The following is a 15545-nucleotide window of genomic DNA, read 5'->3' as shown; positions in this document are numbered from 1 at the left end:
CCCACTCGTTTCAGAAAATGCACAGATTTTCTCTCCCTTGCCTTCCCACAGCCTGGACTATCCCTCCCAAAATATTCATAGTTTTTCCTTCTAGTCGAGCCAGATCCATGAGCACATGACTGCCACATCCATGTGGATTTCTCCTCCAGAAGTTGTGCGTGTCCTATTGTGTTGTATGTTCCTAGCAGAGTTCGAACTTCCTCCCAATCGACTTGGGAATCACTCTCACCCTATCCCGTTACAGTGAAAGAATCATTGACACAAGTAACACTAGCAATAATGAGGCACGTGAACATCACTTCTAGAAGACAAAGAAGACCACTCTCTTATGTTGACAAGCAAGATTTGAGGCAAATCCTTAAGACAATGGAAACCGGGCCATCATACTAGATGCGACTCCCACACCAAACGGTGTAAGGTCCAGTTGGGACTTCATATAGGGGTGATCCCATAAATTTTGGTGGGTCCAACACCATCAACATTTCTAGCTTTAGAAGGAGGGCAGCCAATTGTATATGGTTGAACATCCTCTCACATTCATTCATCAACCATCTGGTCAAGGAAGTAACTCACACTCCCTCTCACCTACATGTGACTTTGTAGTTGGTTACTCCTCACCACCCAATATTGAACACGAGATTTGTATCAACACCTTCACTCTGTCTGTCCCATCGCTCGTCAGTTCGTGAAAGGAGTTTGACTGATCCTAGGCATACATCATCTTCCATATGCATCAAGAAAGCCAAAAGCCACTCCTACATGAGTTTTTGTATCATCGGTGGAAGAAGCAATCCTTGCCACACTCGAAGTTCTGACAGAAGCAATTGAATATGGAGAGGAACCTCTGGTCTTCCGGCAAGGTGAACAAGACAATCTTGTGATCTTGGGATCGAACTCTGGTACATGAGGCGAAGGGGAAGGCAGTGGAGGAGGTGGAGGTGGAGACGAACCAACGAACTTAGAGTCAGAACCATCTGATTCTGAAAGAGAGGAGGAGGATGAAGAAGAAGAATAGATGGCTGACCCAAATTTGGAATGGATGACTTAGGGACCATTAGCTCTCCTGGCTATTTTCCTCAGTATGCTGAAGAGAGCGGAGAGAATGAACATAAAGTTCAACCCTGAGAACTCGGTGAAGGCATAATATCACTTGCACAACTTCTACCTACAGCTGTAGACCCTTGAGGTACGGTATGACGATGTAGAATGTAGATTATTCCCATGTACCTTGGACAATTGTGCAACTACATGGTATCACAGCCTTCCACCAAACTCTATACAGAACTGGGGTGCATTCAAATGCATGTTCCTTGAAAATTTTGTTGATGACAAGACCCTAGCCATGCTACTCAATGAATTGGGAAGCCTCAAGATGGAGGGAAAAGAAAGGGTAAAAGACTTCAATAAGAGGTTTACACGCATATTGAAAAAGTTTACAGTGGACACTAAACCTCATGACTCCATCACTATTGATTACTACATGTCTACACTGTCAACTAGCATTGGGCATTTCATCAAGCGAGCTGGGAAACCAACACTCTTAGAAAGTTTTGAAGAGGCTATTGTTGTTGAGAATGACCTGCGTGCTATTGGAGTTATCAAGGATGATGGACCAACAAAGAAATCCAAAGAAGCAAGTAGGATGTACCAAGCAATGATGAGCAAGGGTAGGGATAAGGAGGCACTTGACATTGTGACCCTCACTCACCTCATCAAGAACTTGTCCATGGAAGTGTCCGAGCTCAAACAACAAAAAATAGACACATTTAGAAGTAGCCATCTGCCCAGGTAGAGACAGGAAAGTAGCTCATCAGGCAGCAACCTATTCACTCCAAAAACTGCGCAGAAGCCTATGTTATAGCTTGAACATTGTGCAGATCCTATGTTATATTCTTTCCATGAATACCATCACCCTGAGAACTCTTGTTCAGATTGGAAGCGAGTTGTTAGCTTTGTCTGGAGTCATACACTCGACGCAGAATGCAATATGCAGGAGCAACCGGAAGACACTAATGATGATGAAGAGGTGTCACTCAATGAAGCATCAAGTTCTGGGCATGTGGTAAATGTGTCTCAGTGCTAACAAGTAATGTCGAAGACGAACAATAAGAAATAGCCCTAAAAGAAAAATGATCGTTACAATATTAGGAGGAAAGGGGATCCCCTTACACTTGGGGAAGAACAAGAAAAGGTGAGACTGCTGATGAGGAAGGCTGACCCACCAACTGCCGTAAAGTAGAAAACACAGAACAAATATGGGAAGACACGACAGACAAGAGTACCTCCATGAGAAGCAAACTGCAAAACACTCTGTTGGATAACATGAACATCAATCCTACCTCAGACACCTTGGTGAGCCTATCACCTCTAGACTGCAATATTGTAGATGACATGAAGAAAACTCAGATGAACATTAGTTTTTTCAAGTTAGCTAAGACCCAAAGTTAGCGAGACATCTTGTTGCATGCATTGGGACAAAAAACAACAGACAACGCAACCCCTACCAGGGAGAAAGCACACCTCTTGGATCACTGTACATTGTGCTCAAAACACTCCAGATGGAAGAAGCAAACTCAGGTTGCCCTCCATTCCTAATTTCATTCGAATTTCTTAACTACAATGTTGACAACTGCTTGGTTGATTCTGGCACAACAGCCAACATCATGCCGCTCTCCATTGCTAAGAAAATCAATGCATAATGGAGTGAGACATCTGCGTGAATCATAAAAATTAATCAAACATTGGTACCAGCCATTGGTTAACTGTGAGACATGATCATCTGACTATCTCATGACAGTCGAGTCCACCAATGCATCAACATAGTTGTTGTGGACATACTGGAAGCATATGGTCTATTACTCAGCAAAGACTAATCTAGCAAGCTAGATGAATATTTTGCTACAGACTGGTCTTACATGTGGCTTCCATACAAGGGAAAATGCAACCAAATTTGGGTGTTATCCGAGAGGTATATGAAACATAATGTCACTCCCCTTAATGGAGAGAATGAACCACTGGCCTTCGCAGAACTCATGTTTGGCAACTGCCTCCTGGAGACAACTTTGGAGTGTTATCCTACACTGCCAGCTCCAACTCCACCAGACGCATAGTTGGGACTCCTTCATTGCCCAAATGATGGTAATGAAACTTGTACAGTTCATTGTACAAATAATAGCAGCACTAGTAGTAGTAGCAATAGTACAAGCATGTCAAACGGTCCATGTATAAACAAGCTATGGGCCATGGATTTTCATGAATTAAGGACACATGACAACTCAAGGACCAGGTATATCTCAATCGCACAAAACAATAGGAAATGCATGATTTCAAGTTGCTTGGAGATTGAATAAACAAACAACATCGCTGAGTATGAAGCACTCGTGTTGGGCTTACAAAGGACCATCAACCCCAACATGGTCGCACTCAAAGTGATACTACACTCCGTGAACAATGTTGATACTTTCAAGGACATAACAATTGATGAAGGTAAGCATGTGCATCTTCTGAAAACTGCAACTGAGGGAAAGAAAGACAACCCCATCCTCAAGGGGTTGGTTTCTCTCGACAAGCTCTATGATTTGTAGAACTTTTATTAAGGGCCAAGAAACGATAGAACACAAAAGCCAACCACTACGAATGAACAAAGCAACCTGGGGACCAATCACAATTTGAAGATAGTTAGTCTCGGTACAAACTGCACGCCACAACAGTGGTCAGCTTTTGACAGCCTAATCAAATAGTACCAGGATGTGTCCATGTGGGTAGATGACGACCTATGCACATACGACACACGAATAACCTAACATGGGATTCCAAGTAAAGGAGGAGTCAAACCATTGCAGCAAAATTCAGGTAAAACACATATGTCATTTGAACTCTTTATACAAAAGAATTAACTAAGTTGTTGGATGTTTGGGTTACTTACAAAGTTCATCACCATACATGGGTTTCTAGTTTAAGTTCTGCATGTAGGAAATCCGGGGAAATTATCTTATGCATCTATTTCAGAAACTTGAACCGCTTCCAGAATAAAAACAACTACTTCGTGACATCATCAAAGCCTGTGCTGCACGCAATGTCTGAAGTAGCAATATAATCCTCACCTAAAGGCCTTTTGGGATACCGCCAGATTCTGGTAGCAGACATTGGTAGTCTTATCCTGGTCCACAAGAAGCTTGGTCCACACGCGTACCATCTATCATCACATGATAGCAGGATTGACAACCTTCCTGTCAAGAACCAATATCTGAAGAATCACTCCTAGTAGGCCTCGCCACACCCCGTAAGATCATTTTCTTTTCTTATTATCTTTGTTTTTACTTTTTTTTTTCTTCTTACTATTTTTGTTTACATTTGTTTGGTTTGTTTGATATGTTGCTATTTTTGTTTCCTGAAATAAATGCTTTCAACCACTACATTCGAGCTTTTGAATAAAGTATGTGGCTGAAACTCGAAGAGACTTGCGACATTGCAGCACTTGGCCAGTCTTTTGTCCGTCTTCTTTGTGCTTAGTTATAACCTTCGGATGATGAAGTCTTGATGGAAAGTATGAATCGTCAGCAAGGGAAGTTTTGGTCCAACCATGAACCTGTGTCCACACTAGTAAGTCCCATTCCTGTACTCGACCTTCTGCTCTATGTGTTCAAGCTCATCCAACTAGTAGAAACAAAGAAGGGGAAAATCTAAATGAGCAAACCTATGTAAGAGGTCTTACATGCTTCTCTGAATGAACAACCTCTTCTACCCTCAATAAGTTAGGATCCCTCTTCCGCCCCAAAAATAAATAAGTGCCTATGCACAGTGCTCTTCAAAAATACAAAGAAGAAAGAAGAGAAAGGCCTCCTGCATAGAGAGGTGAAGCATGCAACTCCACCGGGGTACTGACCAGGCTCGTTGGCAGTGGAGCAATATGTGTGTTCCTGAATGACTCCTTCGGGGTACTGTCCAAGCCTTCTAGCAGCGGAGCAACACCAGAGATTAAAACTTATACTCTAAAAAATTTCAACTCGCGAACTAAACTACCCTTCCCATATTTGAAACACTGTGATCAAGCTGAACTTTTGATTGTGTTTGACTGAGTTGGCAAAAGGCGAACCATGTATGTCCATGGGGTAAGTGGGGAAGCTAGAGTAACCTGCACAATGATTCAATACTGTTAAACGCACATGGGAGCAAGAACAATATGAAAGATAAATCATGACAGTACAATTTTTATTAACAAGAGATATACATTTATAGTACATTATGTGACCATTGGGTTTCACATCCCAAGGTCTCTTGGACTCCTTTTGTCCATTCGGCTTCCACACTAACCCATTGAGGATTAGGTGTCCAACATTCCCCCCCTTAATCCGAAGGGTTATGTATGAGTCGAAGAAGAGAGCTGTAATACAAAATGTGCAAAAAATGCATGGCAACACTAGGCTGAATGTGCTCTCTGAAATGTTGGTATAAAGGGCGGTGGTTTAAGGATGACCACCAACACTGGAATGCTTAGTGCAATTCTCAGAACTCTTCCAAAACTGGCAAGAAACTAAAGTTTTCTGCTAGAGGAAGTGCTCCTATTGTTTTGAAGAGGGAAACCTTCAACAATGAAAGGGAGGTCTCACCCCGCATAAAAAGGAGAACTTCAACCTGAAAAGGGAAGTCTCAACCTGTGATGGTTTAAGGATGACCAACAACTCTAGAATGCTTAATGCAATTCCTGGAACTCTTCCAAATCTGGCAAGAAGCTGGTGTCTTATGCTAGAGGAAGTGTTCTCATTTGTGTTCCTGGAATTCTTCCAAAGCTGGCAAGAAGCTGAAGTCTTCTACTAGAGGAAGTGTCCCAGATTACCAACTGAAGGCATGTTCACGGGCATCTTAGTCTCTGGCTACAACTCTAAAATTGGTGTGGCAGGTTGTGGCTCAGGCTCGCTTGATGTGGCTTTGAAGCTTGTAGATGACCATCATTTCCCCCCTTGTCAGATACAAGGTGAGAGGATGGAGAAAACTCAACTGCAAGACTGTTCAATACTCTGGAACAAGTTCTGACATGTGCTTGGAATATCTTCTTGGTTGTTGATGCCCATTGCCAGGAAGCGATCCATCCAAGATGAATCTTTGTTCTTGTAGGACGTTTATTTCTAAAGCATCTATGTGAAGAATGACTGGTTTTATGACAGTGCTTACATGGATGAAGATCAATATAGTGATATTTCAAATGGCGAACTCAGTCACAGTGTTGGCATTTCACGATCTGTTGTTGTTGTGGAAGAGGGGCAGGATCTGGAACGGCTGAGGCTGAACTGTCATGAGGAGCAGGTGAACGTCATGAATGAATCCAACACTCTGAAACTGAATGGGCTTTGAGTAGTCTAGAATATGAAAGGACAAGTCCTTGTCATATCCAAGACTAGTTCTGTGCTTGTTGTGGACAAGTTGTTCCCAAGGTCTGATGATGGGCTTGGGAAGTGCAGACTGAGTTTCTGCATCTGCATGTACAACTGCTGCTTTTTTTGAATGAACGGTAACATTATTGACTTGCTTCTGATGGGTTGCAGTCTCAATGTTATGAACAGAAACATGTCCAGAATGATGATTCCTCTGTTTTAATTCTTCTTGTTGTAGCTGAGATTCAAGCTGCAAAAAATCAATCTTTTCCTGTGCATTTTGTAGACATGTCTAAATTTCTGAGAGAGATCCTATGCTGATTTGTAATGTGTCATCAACAGTAGATTGTATAAGAGTTTTCATGAACTCTAATACTTCACTGATTCTGGCCATTTTTCTTCAATATCAGATTTACACCTTAAAAACTGATCACAGTTATTACTTAATGCAGAAAAGTAATATCCACTCACAGTACATAACAATATCTTGTATAAATGTGCAGCAAATGAATCAGGGAATCAATGCATATATATGTAGATAGAAACTATAATGGGTTTTAAATACAATGCCATAATTGGGGCAGCAACAACTGCAAACTTACTTGGATCCTTCAAGTACTCCTTCAGAAATGATGGATATCAAAACTTCAATAATTATAACACCATGTCATGGGTATTGGAATGAATCTCTAGCATGCTGAAACAACAGTGATAGACCTCCTTACATGTCCAAATACTTAGCAAACTGTATAGTGCTGGTCATATATACCATAGCATTTTACCATGTCCTTTCAAGAGCCTTCCAACTATGCACAGTTTCAAGAAAACCTCCAGGAGATTAGAGAATACTTTCCCCTGCTTTAGATGTATATGCAGCCAATTATTAAGGAGATTTGACTCTTTGACAGTGATAAAATCTGCCCACAAAGGACAACTCGAACACAAACTGATAGAACTTGATTTGAAAATTCTTTTAAAACATTTTATTTTAATAATATATTGGCCTGCAACATATATTATTTTTCATATAATACCAAGAAGTCTTCTAACAACCGCAGAGCATACACTGTCTAGTACCACAATCCAACAGAAATTGTTAAGACACCGTATTCACCATAAACGAATATCATACACTAGGATATGAACCTGCAGTTGCCAACTTTTGTACATTGATAATAGCGACTATCATGTACCTTTTCCATCGTTCAAGCATGCCTGCCCGCCGAAGACACCCAATTTTTTATCTTTACCATGTGGCTGAAGGAGATCCCAGATGATAGGATGAACTGACTCAATGCCACAACTTTAAGTACAATATTGTTGGGCAGTTCTAAAAGAATATTAGCTATTATTATCAAGTTGTCCTAAAAGAATATGCCTACTTCCACAACTGCTTGTGTGCTGAGAAAAACATGCGGTGCTTATTGATTGGGGGTAGAATAGCATGAAGCATTAACGGATCTAGTAATCTAAGCAATAATAATTGGCACTGGTTAATGCGAAGGCGTCGACTATTGATGGGCTAAGCCATGGTTACGCTAAAAAAATGAAATACATACTCCAGGCTCATAAACAGAAAGCAAGACTCGAAGTAGAAAGATGGCATGCTCCATCAGCTACAGGTAAGCATGCCCATTTGCCAACCTACATGACATATAATAGTCTTGGTGTCCATTACAGCATGAAGACAGCTGAAATGTATTAAAGCTTTTCTGAGGGATCTGGCGATGGACCAAATGATTTTACAACTTTTACTTTGAATGATAAGAACAGGTGCAGTCAATTTGGGTGTAACAATCAAAACAAAGACCGTAAACGCACAAGGATTTTCATGAGAACAGCCATCTTGGCCACTGATAAAGCCAGAACTCCACTTACTGATTAATACTGTGTCACTTCCACAAATTCTCTCAGTTTTGGCATTCTCATTGATACCAAAAGGCCTGGAAATGACTCCCTGTCGGATGCTGCAAAACTAAATGTTCTTTGCAAGATAGATCCATCACCACCTTGTGAAACGATCATAGACTTAGGCCGGTTCAATCACACGAGCTCTGAATCGTTCATTCATGCCTCTGATACCAAATGGGGAGCGTTAAAGTGCTGGACAGTGTTTAAAATATGGGACAGCGTTAAAATGGAAACGCAGAGACCCTTCCGCTTTCAACTGATATACCGCAGGCAGAACCATACATCGCATTCAACGCATTCAAATGGAAATGCATTCAAATATACCGCATTCAACGCATTCAAATGTCGATACCAGGTGAATGCAAGCGTTAAGCATCAAAATTATGAATACTTCCTTTATTCATACCCATGTCTTAATTCCCTCATTCTTTAATCACCAACATTCACATGTGTTTATACACATCATCCCAAATTACAATCTGCATTTCTAATCCCCGTTTACATGCTTTCATATCAAATAAACATCATTCAATCCAAAGTCCAATCTTGTACATGCGCCTTTTAAGATCAGATTTCATTTCACAATCAAATTTCAACCAAACAAATGCCCTATGCGTTAAGACTGAGTCTGGCAATTTAATACGATCATATATCATTTACATGCATTATAACTTTATGCAACCACCATCATATCTTACCCGTTTGAATCAATCTCTGGACTGCGCCTTCTGGCTCATTATTTCTGCACCAAATATTAAAAATGCGCCTTTTCCCAATCTCTCCTTATTCAAACTCGCAACACGCATTATCAACTCAGCATTCAACGCTATCATACATTGAATTCTCCAGCGCTTACTGTTCTGACTTCTCACAACAGCCCTTCAAAAATTCAACACTTTGCTGGACTCCACAAAACTTGTGACTATACGCTGGACCATTCTACAAACTCAGTTCAATACCATATACCATATGTACGCTGGACCATTCAACGCATTCAATAAAATAGCGTTAATATTCCACAGCGCACAACATTTCAACAAGTTCATATATAGCGCACAACAGTTCATATTCCATATATACGCTGGACTATTCAACGCATTTAATAAAAACAACGTTAATATTCCACAGCGCACAACATTTCAACAAGTTCATATATAGCTCACAGCAGTTCATATTCCATATATACCAATCAATAAAATGTTATGGGACAACGTTAATACCATCATTCAACAGCGTTAAATACCATCATTCAACGCATTCAAATTTGGACGGGCATATACCATTCAACGTTAAAGCAATACAGGTATATCGGAGTGCAGTACCCCCTTCAACGCATTCAACAGAGCCCCTTTTTCGCATCTGTCTCCCACGCATACCATTCAATAATACGCATTCATGATACCATTCAATAAACCAAACGTCGATACCACTAGACAGCGTTACCAAACGCATATACCACTGTAGTTCAACGCAAAGACAAACTCTGACATAACGCACAACGTTAATATTATTCAACACCAACAGAGCGTTGTATAGTTCAACGCATACCATTCAAACGCACAGCATTTGGAATGAACGCATATACAGATTTGGAATGAACTCCTTTTGTCGGCACAGCGTTAATATTCAACAGGCATTCAACTGTTATGGACAGCGTTACCACTCAACTGCGTTAATATTCAAAAAACCATACGCATTCAAACGTATTCAACACCACATTTGAACAACACATATACCAAAGTCAGTTTCAACGCATATACCATTCAGCGTTAATATGATTCAATAACGCATACCAGGAGCTGGACCTTCATCGATGGTGGCGTATCTCTGCAGTGGCACCGTCAGGCCTCAGCGCTAAAACAGGAAATGACAGTGCTATAAAAAATTGACAGTATGGACAGATGTGCAGCGCTGGCAGAGGTAGGTTATTTCAGGTCTGAGGGGAATAAGGCAGAGTCAGAGGTCAGGTAACGCAGAACTAACATATATATAGAGACCACAAAACAAGTGGCTCGAATTGGAGCAGGACTAGCAATTGCCCGCTCTGATACCATGTTAAACGCACATGGGAGCAAGAACAATATGAAAGATAAATCATGACAGTACAATTTTTATTAACAAGAGATATACATTTATAGTACATTATGTGACCGTTGGGTTTCACATCCCAAGGTCTCTTGGACTCCTTTTGTCCATTCGGCTTCCACACTAACCCATTGAGGATTAGGTGTCCAACAAATAATCCCTGAGAGACCGAGGCCCTATGCTATCAATGAACCAAAACAGTGAAACTGGAGTTCTACCAGTGTGTCGCCAAGTGTTGTAGCGGTTACAACCACCCTCCAAAATTTTGGCCTACACCCAATTTCAGAGCCTCCCTTGAGAGTTTCACTTGATGACTACACACACTCGGGTCCACTTCATGAGCCCATGTGATTATTTGCATCTGTCTTTGTTGTTCATTTCATCCAAGTTTTTGCATGTTTGTATCAAAGTTATGCTTGCGACCATGTTCTGGTCATCCTCAACTGTCCCTCCCAAAATTTGTGCAATGTTTCCTTCCAGTCAAGCTAGGTCTCGCAGACAGTCAATATCTTCTCAGATTTCCCATCTTCATCACCTAGTGACCCTTGCGTATTTGTCATCAGACGTGCTAGGAGCCATCATCCTACCTCGCATCCTTCTTGTCTCTCCCAATCACCTGCATCCAAAATGATCATGTGTCATGGTAGACTATGAGTGTTTTTGATTTGATGTTGTCTCAACATGAGTTACTAGAGGTATAGGTACACCAACAAACATGTCACGACGATGAATGGGATGAACAAAGGGAGCACATGCAAAAGGACAGGTTCACCAATAGATGAACAAATGATGCATGTGAAGATATGTGCTCGTGAATGGATGAGAATGTAAAGATGTGCTTGCAGACGGATGGATGAGAAAACATGCAAGATGTGCTTACGGATGAATGAATGAATGAACATGCACCTTTCACGAACAAATGAGACTATTAAGCCTTCCAACATACAAAAAAGAAGCAACATTCCAAAGCAACATCAAGCGAACCAATGACCATTGAAGACTCCGCGCACTTTTCCATGCAGAGGTGAAGTTGTAACACACCATGAAGACATCCATCACCTAGCAGCACTGTAGCTCGACATGCACTCTAGTAGCAGCATGAATGTACCCGCATTGTCATGTCAAATTGTGTCATGAGTCATGTTTTCCACATCTTGATTGTGGGCCATGTTTCCAATCAATGTATTGTAGCATGGAAGCCTAAGAGACCCACTTGTTGTACAAAGAGTCATGTAAAGTCGAAAATTCATGGAAGTCAAATAGTCATGAGGGTATTCGAACAACCACAAGGGTTATTTTCACCCTTGGTTATAAATACCCCCTCATTTGTACATGCAAAGGACTTTTCACCTCAGCTCCTCTCACATACTCAAGAGAGTCTGTAATCTTTTATTTGAGGATTAACTAGTGTCTTGAATGCCCCACACATGGGGTTAGTGATGTATGGTGTAACGATGTGTCTTGGAACTTTTGCTTAATTCAGAAGCCTGCTAACATGCCAATGCGTTTTCACACATGTATTTTAACTGTTGTAAGACTAATCTTGAACACTTGTAATTCATGTTTCTTTAACCTATGTTGAACACTTGAACTTATTTCACTTTTTGTAATACATAATATGTTAATGAAAATGTGTTGTATATGCGGTTAACGATATCTTGCCCGTGGTGGCTACTTCCCCGAACATTAGACAAACATTTCACATAAATCTTGCTTTAACAACCATTGCACTCGTGTGGACTCATCCACTGAGTGTTGTATGTGTTATCTTCCCTTATGTGTTGTGACTGTGGCATCCATGTGGACTGCTCCTCCAGAAGTTGTGCATGTCCTATTGTGTTGTGCGTTCCTAGCAAAGTTGGAGCTTCCTCCCAACTGACTTGGGACTCACTCTCACCCTCTCCCTTTACAGTGAAAGACCCATTAACGCAAGTAACACTAGCAATCACTAGGCATGTGAACATCACTTTTCAAAGACAAAGCATACCACTCTCCTGTGCTAACAAGAAAGAGTTGATTCAAATCCTTAAGACAATGGAAACCAAACCATCATATCAGATGAAACTCCCACACCAAATGGTGTGAGGTCTAGTTGGGACTTCATACCTGGGTGATCCCCTGAATCTTCGCAGGTCCAGCACTGTCGACACAAGGTTAATGCACACTTATTCCAAGCTTAATGTTGGGAAAAATATAATAGTGGGCATCACTTGTTGTGTATTATGGCTAAGGAGAAAATGGAAAAGGCTTTGAAAAGGAAAAGTGGCATTAATTGTCATTTATTTATAAAAATAAAGGAAAATAGGAGAAAAGGGAGGTGAAAGGTCATAGGTTGCATGTGAGGAGGCAATTTAAGGAAAAATAAGGAAAAATAAATAAATTAGAGGCATCAATAATAAAAAGATATCAGAGCATCAATTGGTAGCCCTTTGTTATTTCTTTTTCAAAATTAGTTTTTAGAGAGGAGTGTTATCACTCAGGTTGTCCCTTTTGACTCCTAAAGGGATACGGCCGAGGTAACCACAAACCAACTTTGGACTGTAGGCCCTAGCCTACCTGCAGTCAGAGAGGGCTCTCTCTTTATGATTTAGCTTTGTTGAAAGGGATGATTTTAGGCTAGATATGATGCACAGGGGTTTTGATTGAGTTTTGGTGGGAAAACTGACACTTTCAGGTAGAGAGGCTGAGTATAGTCTGAATCTTTCAAGCCATTGGGCGTGGAGTCGAGGAGGGGAACTGCCGGTGCGTTTTCTAAATAACAGTGAGGGAACATGGAGCAAAATAGTAGAGGTTTGAAGCAATCTTCAGATTTAAGGGATGAACTGAATGCTAAAGAAAGAGAGGCAGTTAAGAATCTCTCCAATAGATTAGCAGAGAAAATAACAGGGCGGTACCTAGGGGCAGTTAAGAATCCCTAGATAATTGGCCAACACAGGTGAATAGGGGTAAACATGAGACGGGAGGAATTCAATGTTCATAACCAATTCTTTTAGAGGAAAACATCAAGAAACAGCAGAAATTGAGCATAGAGAGTATTTAAACTAATTCTAGGCTATTCCTTTTTTCTGCTATTTAGATAATGGCAAACACATAAACAGAGATAAGAGGCACTTATTGCTTCAGGCCGCAGCGCAGGAATTCCATCTTCAACTCTTCAAAACATTCATCAACAACAGATAGTTCGCTCTCCAAGCTTTAAGCAATCTTTGATTACAGAAAAATTTAGGTATACACAGCGAGTCTCTAGTGAAAATTCTCAATTAACCAACCCTTAAAACTATACAGAGGGTGGTATATATAGGGCAAAAATTCTCTGCAGAGTTCCTTTATTACATCTTGACCTAATTAGGTCATAAAAAATGACTACTTGACCTAATCCTATCCTGAAATAAATACAAAAAATATCTCGGGCCGTGCTCAGGGCCGATGTATCAAAACTGAATAAATGATGCTGTCCTTGGTGGCTTGCTACAGTGTTTTCTGCAATAAATGAGTATGGGTTTCTGCTTCCTTGCTGTCCTGGTGCTTTGAATGCCTTAATGGTGATTTGAAGGCAAGGATGGGCTGATGCTTATTGATTTGACTTTCTGGGGGCTTCCTCAATGTTCAGGTGCCTCAAGCCCCTAAAAAATCTTGACTGATACTCTCTGGCGTCTTTTCTTCCACTGATACTCTCTGACAAAATATGGACTGCTGATCTGATATGCTGCGGGTCTAATTACCAGTAAATGGCCACTATTCGACCTCTGTATCATCTGGAATTGTCTTCTGATCCTTTTGGTATGCTCTGTGAAGAAAACGGATCATTTTTGCACTATTTCGGGCTTCCTGGGGCCGCATGGTGAGAAGATTCCTTAAAGATTCCCTGAACATTCTCCATTTCGGCCTAAAAAATCCTGCGATGAGAGATTTGGTGCAAATCTCTCATCAAAAACTGCCTCAAAATTCGATTCCGGGGCTCCGAAGTGCGACTTTTGCGCCTCTGTGCCCAAAAGAGTGCTGATGATGTCAGCATTGTACGGCGGGTGACGTCAGCATGATGTCAGCAGGGCGACGTGGCGGGATGACGTCAACATGACGTCATCACGTACAGACGATGACGTGGCAGGTACGGTGGCAGGGACACGTGGCAGTGATGTGGCAGGAGGCCACGCAGGCAGGTGACTCAACGCGGTGACTGGGCAGGGGAGTGACATGGGGATGTGACTGTGCAAGGGGTGACATAGGCGGTGACGTCACCAGGCAGGAGGCGGTAAGCGGTATGTGGTGCACCGCTTTTCGGGGATGGCGGTTTTGGAGGGAGGGGCTCCACCACAGCCCAGCGCCTGACGCGTGGCGGGAGTACGGCGGCAAAACCGCCGAACTCCCGGACGTTAAAGGCTGGGCGGTTAGGGGATGGGGCAGCCCGCCCACCGTCGATGTGCGGGGTTGTGGATCAGACGGTTGGCGGCGGACGTGAAGGGACGGCGGGTTAAGTGCGGGGTATATGCGGAGTATATTCGTTTTTTAATATTTGCGCGGGTCGGTTAAAAACTTAGGGAAACGGGTTTATGTGGGTTTTACAGGCGCGGGCTTAACACTTATGCACAGAAGCTTTGGGTTAGGGGCGGAATATGGGTTTTTTAGGGGTTTTTGGGGTTAAGGGAGAGGTTACTAGCTGACAAGATGTCAGACTAGTTCCTTAATGACTCGGATGGGCTAAAAACAGCCCCAGATGGACTGTGATTTCCCAGACTTATAGAGAATATGGCTATATTGCCAGGGAGGGGTACTTACATAAGGGAGTTTATATACATGATTAAAATAGGGGAAGGGGGAAAATTGTTAGGGAGTTATATAATAAGGGTGATGAGAAGAAGGGAGGGGTTAGTGAATTCCAGCCTGAGTACCTCCAACTGAAAAACTGCCTCGAACCGAAAAATGGATTGCTTATCAAAATTGGAACACAGCAGTGGCACTTAGACTAGCACACTCTTATGGACACTTCTTTGGCCACCTGTAGCAAATATGGAGCATTACAGCATGGATAGTACGACATATTTGGCATGTAAAAGTGTCGATCATGAAAGATGATTAACCTGCTACAGCAGGAGGCTAACAGTGGCTCCACTTGGGGATGGCTTTTCCTTGTGAAAAGCCAAGAACAGCAGGTCAGACTGCCTTGTATTCAATTGTTGC

The sequence above is a fragment of the Pinus tabuliformis genome, chromosome 4_2 (assembly GCF_031772625.1).
Source record: "Pinus tabuliformis cultivar Carrire ecotype Pingquan chromosome 4_2, CPIR1, whole genome shotgun sequence".
Classification (NCBI taxonomy): domain Eukaryota; kingdom Viridiplantae; phylum Streptophyta; class Pinopsida; order Pinales; family Pinaceae; genus Pinus; species Pinus tabuliformis.
Note: the sequence above shows the minus strand (reverse complement) of the source record.